This window comes from Nilaparvata lugens, chromosome 11, assembly GCF_014356525.2.
Source record: "Nilaparvata lugens isolate BPH chromosome 11, ASM1435652v1, whole genome shotgun sequence".
NCBI lineage: Eukaryota > Metazoa > Arthropoda > Insecta > Hemiptera > Delphacidae > Nilaparvata > Nilaparvata lugens.
The window spans coordinates 19473021-19485500 of record NC_052514.1 but is presented as its reverse complement, the minus strand read 5'-3'; the positions used below and the strand labels follow the sequence as shown (position 1 = coordinate 19485500).

The following is a 12480-nucleotide window of genomic DNA, read 5'->3' as shown; positions in this document are numbered from 1 at the left end:
CGGAATTCGAGAGGAGCGCTGAGCTCAGTACTTTGGAGACCGAAAGCAGCAAATGAGAGTAAGTTTGTGCGAAGAAACTGCGACAGTTTGCCGATGGTCAGATCGATACAATCTACGGTCGTAGAGGAACCACTCGATCGTTTGTTGTGTGAATGGAAGTCGCTGCCTTCACCCAAGGGTCTCGCCTCGCGTCCCAAGATGAACCGGGTCCAACCGTCTTTTCAAAACGACAAAGTCATTCGATGCTTTCTGTCAATCGACTACTCCTTACACTTCTTCTTTTCCTTCTTCTGCTCCTTCTCCTCGTCCTCTTCCACATCCTTCGCCTCCTCTTAGAATCCTCTCCGTTGCCTGTCACGTATTGTCCTTATTTGGATTTCCGCATCTTATTTCCACTTCCGTTTCCTCACGTTTTCCACATTCTCTTTTCACACAAGTTTCTCTTGTGTTCTCAAATTATTTCCATCTTCTCAATTCCATTTCTATAAAGTGAAAAATTGCATTCATTTTATTCATAATAATTGTGGTGGAAACAATATTACTTCAATTTTTCCTATCTCATTTATCTTCTCTGGCTCCCTTACATGTTATTCCGAATTCTTCATTTTTAAAATATCTCGCAATCTTATTTTTTAAAACAGTTTTCCTTTTTTCCTACACCATCTTTTGTATACCTGGGTATATATTCAAAGGTCTATCTCAACTCCTTCATATCTATTTGAACTTTAATTATTGCTACTAGTAAATTCGTATGGCTTTTGTTGGTGGAGAATCCCACTACTGCTACTTACTGTATACTTCCTCGTGTTATATACTTTCTTGTCTACTTAACATCTATATACTTTCCTTCTCTTCCGTTTTTCTTCTTCTCCTCATCTCCCCTTCTTTCCCTCATTCTTCTCTTCTTCTTTTCTCCTCTTCTCCTTCTTTTTCCTTTTTCCCTTATTTTCTCTTCTACTTCTCTTTTCTTTTCTTTCTCCTTCTTTTCTCCTCATCTTCCTCTTCTCTTCTCCACTCTTCTCCTTCTGATTTCCTTCAAACTCTTTCATCGTACTCTCTTCTTCTCTCTTGATTCTCCCACTCTATCATAACCATTATTCTTCATGCTGACTGGTTGCTCCTATTCCACCTGACTTTCTCCCTTCTACACTCTTCTCACCCTCCTTCTTTGTAATAGAATTACTTTTCTACCACACTGCTCATCCAGCATTTCTTCTTCCTCTTATCCGGCTTTTTACAGTCGCCTCTTTCCCGTCTCTCTTGTTTTATTCTCATTCCCTTCCGGATAACTCTGTATCCTCATTCTCTTTATCCCTCCTTTCCCATTCATTCTCCTTCGGTATCACCTTTTTCCACCATCTACTCAGCTTTTTCCTTTATCTTCTTCCCACACATTTCCTCATCGCTCCCCTCCCACTCCTCTCAGCCTGCTGGTGGCGATTGTAGCCTGAGTAAACATTCTTTGCTGGCAAGACAACAAACGCACGGTGATATAGAGCCTAAGCAATCCTCTTGTCACGTCAATTATCGAACCCGCCTCTGAAGAATTATTCTCCAGTCATCTCGATCTCATTTGTTGCCTGCTTCCGCCGATCAATAGCTGGCATTACTCTTGATTCGCTCAGAAATGGTCCGACCCTCTCTGCAGAACTGCCAGTGGCTGGAGATAGCGTTGCACCAACGAATCATTCTCTTTTTAGTCTCAAGCTCGAAATCGTTCTCTGTTTAGTCTACTCCGCCTGCAACTTACATCGGTCTTCACTGTGCAATAGCTGCTATCAATCTTGATTCCTCCTAGTGCTACCTTCTTGATTTGTGCTAGATGCAAGTTGGCTACAACACCTTGAGTTGATGTAGCAGTGCAGAAGACCATCATGAATTCCATTAAATATTCTTCATTCCCAAATAGATTTTGTTATTGAAAAGGAATATCAAAAATATGAGTTGATACATTATTCTGTTGAAAAACCGTAAATATCTGACTTCCACAAAATCAGGTCAATCTTTGGGAAAGGATCCTTGGTGTTGACTTGAACGGAATAGGATCGCGTAATGCGTTTTATATGCGTGAACCTTGTCATTGTTTATAAAAGGGACTACAGCAGTTTTGGCCATATTATAAACTGTTGAGTCTTCCCGAATTACTTTGATCCTTGAATGACTGAATGATGGAGAATGAATCAAATAATTCCTTTTCCGAATTCTCATGTAAATTTCAATGCTGTCCAAATAAGTCTACGTTCTTCCAATACACGAAAATTCACAGCCAGAATTATATGAACTGTGAATTTTTGTATGAAAATATTATATGAATCACAATTAAAGCTGAATAACATGAAAATAATTGTTTACCTATTCTTTCTTGAAATGAAAGCTCTTTTTGTTGATTGATATCAAAATAAGGAATATATAGCTCTCAGAAATGTCTACTTCGAAACTCAGATATAGGGTCAAATTGATCTTTTTAACACAAATTATCGTCTCATTTTAAAATTTCCTTCTCATGAGAGGAGTAATTATTTTTTGATATCATGTTATTTTCCTCCTTTCGTGGTACAACAAACTTTTAATCTTAATTTTTAATCGAATTTTTAATCTTAATACAATTATCTTTCGATAAAATGGAACATCCCAAAGCTACTTGGACAGTTATCACAAATGATTGATGAAGAAAAACATCATCTATGAGAAAGATTTCTTCGTTTAGAATACTTCCAACCCTCTCAACACAGCGACAAATGTATATCTCCTTATCTATCGACTTACCTCACAAATTATTCACATAACATTTTTTCTTGCATTCGTATTTGGCATGCTTTTCAGTGGCTGTTTGCTCCAGTCTCTCTTTATAAAGATGATAAACAGGTATGTACACAATGCTTATAGCTCACTGTAGAGCTGCTACAGCTCGTGCATTATGCATGGAGGGCTCAAATGCTGCTTGGGTAGGAGGGGGGGTTGGTGGGGTTATTGGGGGATGTTGGTGGAGGGGTCTCCCCGGCAATCTTGGCGTTGCCGCTGAGCTCTTTGCTCACATTCGAAAGCACTGAAAAGATTGTTCAAATATTCCAAACTTGTCTACTTATCTGCAAAAGCGGTGTTTGGTTTGCGACAAACGCCGCTGTATGGTATGCCTCTCTCCATCCAGTAATTGATATCTTAATTGCATTTCTTTCTGCGGATATCACTCGAAACCGACTCGGATCGATGCGAGATGATTGCAAACCGATGTTTACTCGGCAAAACGATATTCTGGATCAAGAGACGCAATTGGAATAAGTTTCGAGGTTGCCCGCCCACGCAGTTTAATCATTTTGATCTCTCATACATCGTTATTTCTTGCGGCACTGTTCAACCTCCAAGTCTATCAGTTACTCAGAATCCCAGTTTCATCGATTGCGAGAGAGTTCTCTCATTTCCGCTTATATCATACTGGAAGAAGCATTGATGTGACGAATATTTTAATTGGATTGCCAAGCTCTTTATTGATATTGGTTTTCATGTTATCATACTGTCATATACATTATATATCCCATCCGGCTTCCAATGTGGATATACATTAGCATCAATAAGATATCAATCATATAATAGATAACAGAAAATTCACTAGGTAGAGTAGTCAGTGCTTTCTTCTCCATCTCACGATAACTCATTCAAGATAATTACATTTTTTAGCGCAGTCTTGTGTTTCTGGTTTTTCCTCCTCTTCCTCTGCTCTTCCTTTAATGTATATTCAAGTACTATTTCATTTAAATCTATAGCAAGAGTTCATCATAATCTCATACACATATATTATTGAATCATTGTACATTGCATTATGAAGGTTTTCTTGGAACCCATACAGAACTCAGATTACATTCATTCATTCATTCATACAATAAGAACATCACAAAAATGTTAGGAAGAGAAAAAATAAGGTAACCTTGTGCTATTCCTATCACAAATTTAGATAAGTTTACACATAGTCCGAAATACGTTAAGTCTTGTAGTTGTTTTTCACTAGATTTCCAGTCCCTAATTATTTTCACAAAGTAGATTTTCAAATTTAGATGCTTCAAAACCAAACATAGAAGAAATATTTCACATTATTATCACTGAAATGGGAAACATTCACATATTTGAGAAATAATTTTGAAGAATGGCCGATAATCCAAAATAAATGCTCACTAATCCAAACAATAATCCAAATTGAATGCTTACTAATATTATTTTGCGTTTTTCAAGTTTCGTTAAATGGAACTCTTACTTTTGATATTCGTTTGCCAAAGTTCTTTATCGATTGATCGCCATGGAGCAAACAGTGATTGCTCAAAGTAGCCGTTATCTTGCATATTAAAGGTGGTGGCTAGAATGCGGAGATGAGCGCAAAATCGCAAATCGATAGCCTATTACGAAGCCATCTTGCTGCTATTTTGTCAGGCTGGTGAATAATTCACACAATATTGTCTATTTATGACGTCATTTGTCAGTGCAGCACTGTATCCAGTCTCCATAATGGCTGCTCGTATGGAATGTTTGAAGAGCTTGATGCATGGCTCTCCCCTATTCCTGAATTGATTAGTTCGCGGTTTTCTGTCAATAATACAATGCTGCACTATAGAAGGATTGGTTCAGCTGCATTTCAGAAGTCTAGCCGGGATCAATGATACAAGTCCAATAAGATACATTAAGCTCCTGCTCTCTTTTTTCTTTCTCTTTCTGATTAATAGGTCATCAATCATCATTTCATTCTCCATGTCGATTCTTTTTTTTATTGTATAATGTATACCATAGTGTAATGTTTACAGCTCAGTTATCAGAGCATACAGTCATCTCCTGATTTTTTATTTATTCACCCGATCGCTACTTATTTACTTTGTCAAATATGAACCATGTACTATTCTATCTCATATTATAATTTATATTAATCATATTGGCTACATTATCAATAATATGATGATGCATCTCATTCCTGCACATAGGCTTCAGCCAATGTATGGAATTATCAAGTAGTATGTTGGTTTGTTTACATGATTGTTGTGATTGTGAAATGAAGGAATAAGTGAATAAATAAACAGGTTCAGCACGAAAGTACAAGTTATGTATCAGGTACTAAATAATATATGCTCTGTGGATAATAAATCTCATGGACTTAGAAGTAGATATCTGGACTCATCGAGAGAAATGCTATTAGTTCTCAAAATCAGATCTAAATGAGGTTGATGACTTGATGAGATTCTTGTAGGTCTCAAGATTGAAATCATCATTTTGAATATTTTTGGATGGAGGAAGGATGCAATAGCCATTACAAAATTTTCAAGTGGGTTTCTTCATAAATTTAGTTCGTTGGTTTGGCTTGTATTATATTTTATTATTACTAAACGAAAGTCCCCAAATGCTGTAAATCACCCCGAAGACTTCTGTTACTGCAAATATTGACAACTGGGTACACAGCTAGATGGAAATTCAATAAGCGCCACTATTCAAGAATTATTTGTCGGTCCGAGAATCGAACTCGGTAGCTCCTAATTGCAAGTCAGGAATGCTCACTTTTATACCAAACTGACAATCTCTGGATAGCAGGGCTCATATTATACGAAGCCATAGCGGCCAGCTATTACAGATGGATATTATTGAAATTTTGCATTATTATTCAAATGCTAATGAATTAGTTCTTATTACTAAATGGAAATAAAAATTAAAAGTTGTAAATAGTAGTGCTCAATTAAACTTTTGAATAGTAGCGCTCATCGAATTTCCATCTAGCTTTTCACCGTGTTGTCAATATTTGCAGTAGCAGAAGTCTTCGAGGTGAATTACAGCATTTAATTTGGATTTTCGATTAATGATAATAATTAATTAGCATTTTAATGAATGCAATATTCCAGTAATTTTCATCTAAAGGCTTATATTTTTCTCACATGAGTGTAATAATTGTACATGACTGAATAAATAAATAAATAAATAAAACTATAATGTGGTTTGCGATTTTCCCACGTTAGAGATCTGGCTGATAATATTTCTTGATAATATCGTCCTGATCAGCCTGATTATGTGATCCGAACTTCTCAACCTCAATAGGCCTATCAGGCCTACACCACATTATTTTCAGGTGTAATTAAAACAAGTACTCAGTTAAGGTCAACATTTGACAAATAATCCAATGTTCAATGAACTAAGAGTTTCAAGCTTGAATGTTCCTTCCTTGAGTAAATGAATCCAAGTAGCAAACTAAGGTTCGATAGTTGGGAATAGCTGAGAAGAGAATTGTCACTAGGAGCAATGTAGGAGTGGCACATGGAGTAGCACTTATTACTCATGGGAGACATTTACTGTGTCGGAGCGTCGGAGAGAGACTCATGACAATCGTGAGTTGCCCAAGAGAAAGGTGTCGGTGAGATGGTGAAGTGCAGAAAGCCAACTCAAGCTACAAACTAATTCCAAAGTTTCAACTTCCCACACCTGGAGAACGACTTCAATTGACTAGTTTATTTCCTTCACGTAGAAAAAATTTATAGAGAAGTACACTTCAGTTAAGGAATGGGTATTGCAGTTAAGTATTCATTCAAGTATTTATACAAGTCTTTCACTCTACTTATTTTCACTCAGTATCCATACGGATAAGATAGCGTTAGAGCTAATTTCATGGAACGGACTTGCTTTTAAACGTTGATTGGAGTTTTATTTAATAATTGTTTCCATCATGTCAGGAGAATATTCATTTTGTAATAATTTTTTTCGAATATGTTCAATTTTCATGCCTCATGATCATGATTTTCATGCATGATGGAAATAAGAAAAACGCTCATTTATGAATTAATTCACTTATTTATTCATTCATTCATCCAATGTTTTTAATTGTCTAAAATTTTACATTGTTCCAAGCTCGAATATCGTGAAAATGTGTCTTCGAAATAATTGATTTTTATATTAGTTTAGTAATGACATTCTTATTCCATATTTTCAAGTAAAAATCATTAGATCTACTTGAATTTAAACTTTGTTGATACTTAAAACTTTTCGATATTTCCATTCCTTCATACTATACTTTCCCATATTCAATTAACATTTGAATTTTCTCTATCTTGAGCACCTTTTCGTAGATAGTGTCAAACAGGAAACGTCATCCTATCGTCTTCACTCCGTCCAGTTTATTTATTTCAACTTTGGTGATTTGTCTACGTGGAGTTGGCGGGCTTCTGATTTCGGTGGAAGACAGATGGTATGCAGAGTGTAGAGTGCACACAGGTCGTTGAGAGTTTTATTCGTCTGAAAGTGCAATACATCACGTACCTAGGCGCTGACAGCGCAAAGCCGGCTGGTGTCGATAACTCTTGAACGGAATTATTGTATCTGACACGACGAGGCCGTAAACTCGGCATGCATATTTCCAAAGTTACCCCGGCGCCAAACAGTCGATTCCAAATCCATCAAAAACTGTTCAAGGAACATTTGGCTGCAATTTATACCGCCAGACGCTCCGGAACTGTTCGGCTTTGTGCTTTTAGTGGGTAATAAGTATTGAGAATTGTGTGGTAGGGGTGGTGATTGAGCCTTCTACTGCGATACGTCATTCGACAACATTGCTGCTCTGTTCTCCAAAAAACAATCCATGTAGACAAAAGAAACGGTTAGTTGTTCGATTTTTCAATTGCGATGGGAATTCAAGGAGTTAGAGTGACGCTATGGGTGAATATTTTCTTCACTGATCATAATGTAGTAGCGAATTCTACAGAAAGTTTTTAAGTCGGAAAAAATCGAAAATATCAACTACTCTTACTCGTATGAACAATCTTGCTTCATTTGAATTCATTCAAAAATTATCATTAATTATATTATATAAATAATTATTTGATGACTAGTAGGTAAACAGTGCTTCGCAAGGGTCTAATTAAAAACTTGACCTACTGAAATCTAGGAGAACTATAAATAGGCCGATAACCATCCTCGGTAAATCAAGAATTTATTTAAGCAAAATTTTAAGTTAATCACTAATCAGTCCAGTAGGTCAGACGTGATGATGCATGAATTTCCCATCCCGTACGTGTATAAGCCGATTCTTTCCTTTATATAGCTATTTGTTAGCTTTTGACAAAAGACTTGAAGTGATAAACTATGTCAGAGCAAGATGTGATTGCAAAGTAAATTATGATAGAGAAGTTTTTGGATTATTCATATTATTATTAATAAACTCACATGAATTTATGAAGACTTGAAATTAAATAAGTTTTTGAAGTTCGTGATTATACGAGTTCTATCAACATCAGTATCAATCTAAATAATAAATAAATGAATAAATAGATTTTATTGTCGTAGACCAATATAGGTAATTGACAAAGTCATGGTAATACAATTACGGAAGTAGAATCGAAAAACTCTGTCAAACAATAGAAAGGTCTCAAAACCAGCCACTCAAAAAGTAATTTTTTAAAAATAACAATATTTTCACAACATTTGATATCCAATGGCAACTTATTGTACATTCTCAAGCCTATGCTGTCATAGTGTTTCATGCTTATGACAAGACGTTGATATGGAATATCAATGTGGTCTTTTTTCCTGGTGTCATAAGCATGAATATTGGATCTTTTATTCAAGCTATGGAGATTCTTTCTAGTGTGCATGATTACTTGAAATATATAGAGATTTATGACAGTCAATATTTTTGTTTTTTTGAAAAGAGGTCGACAGTGATCTAGATACCCTGCACCTGTCAATATTCTGATAGCCTTTTTCTGCAAAAGCAAGACTTTATTGATGTGGCAGCTGTTTCCATATACTACAATTCCGTATGCAATTATGCTTTGGAAAAAGCAAAATATGAGCTTCTGAGGTATTTTTCCGGTACAAGATTCTTCAACTGCCTTAACAAATAGATAACCCTGGATAACGTAGTAGAAACGAAATTTATGTGGGGTTCCCAGGTCAACCTGTGATCAAACATTAAGCCTGAGAACTTCAAACTATTGTTATTGTTGTGTGTGTAACCCCTGAGACCAAATGTCATAAGCTGAGTTTTATCCTCGTTCAATTTAAAGCCATTAGCTCTGAACCACTTGGAAGCTTCCGCCAAGGTATCAGCTGTCATATTATGTTAAGTGTGTGCATCTGAATGAGAATTAAGAAAAGTCGTGTCATCAGCATACAACACAGTATTGCTGTTGATTGTGAGAGGAAGATCGTTTATCATCAATACAAAGAGGAGTGGTCCCAATATTGATCCTTGGGGGACGCCGTACTTTACTTTAGCAAGGTCGGATGTCTTATTTCCTACACAAACAACTTGCTGGCCAACGCCAAAGTACGATCTAAAAAGACTAAGGCTCCTTCCACTGACTCCATGATAAGCTAATTTTTCAAGCAAAAATCATGATTCACACAGTCAAATGCCTTGCTCAGGTCACAGAAGGCAGCCTGAGCAAAGCACCTGTTTTCAAAAGACTCAATTACAAATTTTATAAGTGCATCAAAGGCGTCATTAGTGGATCTTCCCTTCACAAAACCAAATTGATGCTCCGATAGTACCCCAAGATTTACCAAGTATTCATACACCTGTATATACATGACAATTTCTAGAACCTTGGAGAAGACAGGTACTATTTGGATGAGTCTATAACTGGAAGGTTCCTCTTTTGAGCCTTTCTTATGAACGGGAACAACTTTGGAGACTTTTAATACATCGGGGAAAACACCCTGTGTAATACACGTGTTAATACAAATGGTCAGTAATGGCACTACAGAGTGAGTAATTTTTTTGAGAAGACAGCTTGATAAACCATAGAAATCTTCACTCTTCGAAACTTTAAGATTATGAACCACTTTAAAAATCATCTCTTGACTCACCTCATGAAAAAAGAATAAGCTTTTTTGCACTTTATTTACATTATCATTGGGCAATGCACTGGATGTAATTGATGGCTTGTCTATCTTCTCGTGCACATCATCTACTGATTGAATGAAATAATTATTGAGTTTGTTTGGTTCAGGAGTAGATAAGTTTACAACATTCTTGTTGGAGGATAAAGTTTTGTTAATTTCCCATGCTTTCTTACATTTTTTATTAGAAGATTCAATGATTGATGCGGCAGAATCCCTCTTGGCTTCATCCAATGAATTTCTGTACAGTGCTCTGCATCTAAGATAAAATGTTTTCGAATGTTTGGTTTTCTGTTTTTTGAAGCTTTCATTGTGTTGGTAGCACTGAAGGCTACTGTATGTATTCTTGAAAAGAGGTCTCACTCATTATTAGTGTAAATATGTTTTTTCGAGAGTTTCTGCCCTCAATCTATGTGAGGTTACCAAGCAACTCAACAGAGGACCTTTTGACAAGTTTATGTCAATAAACTTGTCAAATATTATTGTCAATTTTATGTCAATAAACTTGTCAAATATTATTGACAAGTTTATGTCAATAATATTTAGGTGTGTACAGACTTATGCGCCACAGACACGCTCATTTTACTTCTCATCAGCTGATACTATTTTTATTATATCTGTATTTTTTGTACTCGAACATTAAAATGAAGATATAATACGCTCTCTAAAGCCGTGTCCACACTGAACAAATGTTCGACAAACATGTTTGTTGAAAAAGTTGAGATAAATTTTATTATGTTTGACAATCAATGTTTGCCCGTGGCCAGTGTGGACGCGCCACCAAACAAAATATTTGTAAGTTGGAAGAACGGGATTTATGTTTGACAGCTGTCAACTCTGAAAATGTTTGGAAAAACAGTAATTTTTTGTTTGACAAACAATGATTGTCCAAACTTTTTAAAATGTTTGTCCCTGAGTTCCTCAACAAACATGTTTGCCGAACATATGTCGAACATTTGTTCAGTGTGGACACGGCTTTACTGTCCCTGTACAAAAACGGATATAATAAGTATAGCATCCGCTGATGAACAGTGAAATGCGCGTGTCTTTGGCGTAAAAGTATGCGTGTTTGTAATCCACTAATAGTCTTTAGAAACTATGAGGAGTACAAGTTATATGATTTGATTATTCAATTATCATAATAAGTATCAACTGGAGTAATCAAACATGTGAATGAAGTAGGACGTTCTGTTGTTTCCAGGACATCTGAAAAGCAAATAATTTTTAAATTTTCAATTTACTATTTCCACAATCCACGTATATTCAAAAAACTCCTCTCATGTTGTTGATAATGATAAGAATTGATAAGACTTAATATGATGCTTGATAGTTCACGAACAAAAATGATGTCAATTAAATCTAATTTCCTAGTAATATTATTGTAACGTGATTGTATAAGATAGAACAATAGGGGATCAAAGTGAGGATAGCTCTACTCTATATGAATTTTCAAATTTATAATTATTTCAAAGAAGACCTTCTACAAATCTCTATAGCCTGCAAGTCCTCTTTTTCCTTCCGAAAATACTATTATCAGAATAATTATTGGTAGCAAGTGATGAATCATTAATAATGATTGGAACATAATGAGTACGGGTTGATAGTATTTGAATATGTTAATCACGTCTGTTATTCTATCCAGCATGGATAACATCATGCAAAACACAGAAATGAAAATAGGATTAATATTATTGTTGCCGATAATTTAGTTGGTTTGTTGATGGCTCACATTCACATCACTTGCACTTGTGACATGCATTTATCATTAATTCTGTGGCTGTCGAATGACGTAGGCCTACATATAATGACGATATGTCAGCGAATATTACTTGGTCTGAAAGTGATTGCATGGGCAAACCAAGGCATCGCCACAAATTCACTTGCTAGCTGTCAGCTACATGGATCACCTCTGCTCTGCTCTGCTCTGCTCTGCTCTGCTCTGCTCTGTTCCACCTACATTTAATTACCACTGAGTTGCAAGGCATGCGGATTGGATATCACATATCACATATCCAATCTCTGGCACAATTCAAGCAGCTAAATTGATCTCATCATAGTTCCGTCTCTCTTTAATTATTTAACCCCGCTTGGTAACCATCATTGTCTTCCTACTAATTTCGCTATCCAATATCATCCATTCTGTCTGTATTGCTCACATCTGCCTTGTGATAAGCTGGCCAGTCATTGTGTATGAACGCACAATAGGTTATTGTCAATCAATCTTTGTTGAATATCCAACATTAATATATTAAACAGTTTCTAATCTCATCACAATTAGTTACGTCACTATCATAATCATGTTAGATTAACTTATAATAGAGCAAATATATCAAAAAACTTTTCTTCTTTGAAAAACTAAACTTATTTTATAAGAAACGTATTTCATAATATGTATTGGAAATTCAGCTCTATAGTGGAAAGTGGGATCAGATATAAATTAATTATACAGTATAACTACAACTATCCGGATTAATTGATACCGGGCCCCATTCAGTTATTTGAATATTTGAAAGATTGGAGTTTTCACAAAAAACATAAACTTTATAAGAAAAAACTTTATTGAACATCTATCAATTGAAGGGTCGGTAGAAGTATTTGGTTCAATCATAAACGGTTCAATACTTT

At 35.7% G+C, this 12480-nt stretch overlaps 1 protein-coding gene across 1 annotated transcript in view; it reads left to right on the top strand.

The window, feature by feature from the left end:
* The window catches only part of LOC111064113 (dopamine D2-like receptor), a 459718-nt gene that overhangs the window by 132810 nt on the left and 314428 nt on the right, over positions 1 to 12480 (top strand). The gene's annotated exons all lie outside the window — the stretch shown is intronic.